Genomic DNA, 2,520 nt, shown 5'->3' on the forward strand with positions numbered 1-2,520 from the left:
CTAAATCTCGTGGCAGCTTGTGTTACATCTCCCACCACGCGAACACACACGCACACGCTGCCGTGCTGAAGCCCTGCCAGCGCCCCACAAATGTTGCTTCCAGCCCGGCTGCTCCTCCTCCTCTTCCTCCTCCTCCTCCTCCTCCTCCTCCTCCTCCTCCTCCTCCTCCCCAGCCTCCCTCCCACCACTCCGAGTCCTGCCCGGATCCCTGCGGATCCCCCAGGTGCTGACGCCTCTGCAAACAGCGATTTGGGGTGGCGTTGGTGCTGCTGGCTGCTGTGGCACCATGCCGGGATCCTGCCCACCCTTCCAAAACACCCCGAGCAACCCCCTGTCCAGAGCCACGACCGGATCCTGCCGGGAGCTCAGAGCCATCCAGGGACAAGCCCCTCCAGGAAATACTGCTGGATCCCATGCCCAGACCTTCCATCCCCACAAATCCCTGCTCGCAGGATGCTGAGCAGGTGCTGGGAGCCAAGGCACCGTTATTCCAGTTGTTCAGAGGAGGCGTTTATCCAGCAGCACTTAGGCAGTGCCGGAGGTTTATTGCCGGCCCCTCATCACGCTGACACACGCAGCAGCAGGAAGTTCCAGCGAGCTCTGTAATAGCTCTGCACAAGTGAAATGCTGTTATTTTGTTAAGATCTCTGGCAATAAATATCCCTGTATCCACGTGAGCTCACGGAGCTGCAGGATGGGCAGCGGCTCTGCCCTGGGGGGTGACACTTTGTGTGGGATCCCCCCAGGTCCCCAGCCCAGGGCAGAGTGTGAGGACCCCTGCCACGGTGTGGGGACTGTGTTTTAGGGGTTTTCCTCTTAAAACAAACACAAAGCATCCACCCAAGGGCTCCCGGGAGGCGGAGGGACGAGGCTGGAGGCGGTTAATGGCTTTCCACCTGCGGGAGCTGCAGAAACACTCCCAGCAAAGCACGGGCTCTGCTCCAAGCTCTTACAAGCTAATCAATGAAACATCACAGCTTGGGAGCCGGGGCAGAGCAAAGCAGCGCAGTATGGATTTTATTTTTTCATGCAAAGAGCTTTAGTACAAATCCCTTTCTCCCCCACAAAGAGAGCAAGCAGCCTCTGCGGAGAAAGCCAAGCCTGGGGCACCAGGGAGGACACAGGGATGGGCTGGAAGGGGGCTGCCACCCCCCTGTGAGGCACAGCCACAGTTAGTGCCACTGTCCTGCTCCTTGTGCCACCCAGTTCACAGGTTCTGGTCCCTGGGTGGTGCCCAAAGCAAGGGAGGTGCAGGTGTGGCCCTGCTGGCCGAAGGTTTTGCTGGCCCCAGGCCACAGACACCATCAGGAGTGGGCTCTTTGGGGCTGCCACTGCCTCTGCAGAGCTGTGGGGGAGCAAAGCACCACTCTCTGCTCCAGCTGCAGGGGGTTTCTGGGGTCTTTAGCCACCGCAGAGGGACCCTCCAGTCCCTGGGACACTCCAACCCCCCTGTTTCATGGCACAGAAATGAGCTGATGCGAGTGGCTGGACTGCTTTGGGCTGAACAATTGACTCTGTGCTGTGATCGGGGCTGTGCAGTGTGGCTGCACGTCCCCGCTCCCGGTAACCAGTCCCTGATCCCAGCTCGTAACAGCATCTCCAGGGATTTGGTGTTTGCCTGAAGGCCGTGGGAACGCGAAGCAGTGGCAGAGCAAACGCCGGCTCTGAGTGGGCTCGGAGCAGGCTCGTTACTAATTCCTCCTTGTGAGGATGATTCTCCTCATCTGTCTGTTCTCGGGATCTGTCAATGAGCCAGTTCATTCCCACTTAGGATGCACTGTGCTGATCCTGCATGGCGCTGATTCCAGGAGAATGTGCCTGATGCCACATCCAATCCCTCACAGCAACCCACAGCAGCCACTGGATACCTCCCTCCCTCCCTCCCTCCCTCAAATGCATCATCCCCTCGAAGATCACAATCAGCTGTTGGACAAAGCCTGGCTTTCACAATGCCATGGTTACTGGTGCCGATTGTAATCTGTGATTTCCTTCTTTTCCCTTATTTCCTTTCCCTTCCCACCCGTCACTGGTGCACACCCCCTCTCTCCAGTGTCTCCAACAGCTCAGGGATTATTCCCAATCAGCATCACTGAGGAATGCTGATTGCATCAGTTCCTCACAGGCTGCTTTTATGATTCCCATGGGGAAATTATTTGGGCAGGACTGATGAAAAATATTTACCTGTGGTTGGTGCTGAGGGCCAAGGTCTGCATCCAGCTCATCCCGTCCTGCAGACACCTCCAGCCTTCTTGGGCATTCCTGCCTGGCTTGGGGGACTGAGACCTCCTGCCTGGGTAAGGGGACCCTGAAATGCAGGGGGAGACGCTGGTGTGGCAGAGAAAGCCAGAGCACTTTCCTCAAGACAATTAATGGATTACAGTGAGTGTAGAGTAATGCAGAGGCAAAGAAATCCCTCTCTCCAGAGGCAGTGGGATAGCACTAAAGTAATGCTGCACTCTGCCTCACTTCATAAAAACTTCTTGTTATTCCTCAAGGAGGAATCGCAAGAGAGGACAGCAG

The 2,520-nt window shown here is 56.8% G+C and overlaps 1 long non-coding RNA gene across 1 annotated transcript; it reads right to left on the reverse strand.

The window, feature by feature from the left end:
• Positions 1-991: 991 nt before the first annotated feature.
• LOC109144413 lies at positions 992-2,281 on the reverse strand. The gene is made up of 2 exons (XR_002045180.3): positions 2,182-2,281; positions 992-1,741 (listed from the first exon to the last, which is right to left on the reverse strand). It is a non-coding gene; the product is annotated as an uncharacterized LOC109144413 (long non-coding RNA).
• Positions 2,282-2,520: the final 239 nt, after the last annotated feature.

The sequence above is a fragment of the Corvus cornix genome, chromosome 15 (assembly GCF_000738735.6).
Source record: "Corvus cornix cornix isolate S_Up_H32 chromosome 15, ASM73873v5, whole genome shotgun sequence".
NCBI classification, from domain to species: Eukaryota; Metazoa; Chordata; class Aves; order Passeriformes; family Corvidae; genus Corvus; species Corvus cornix.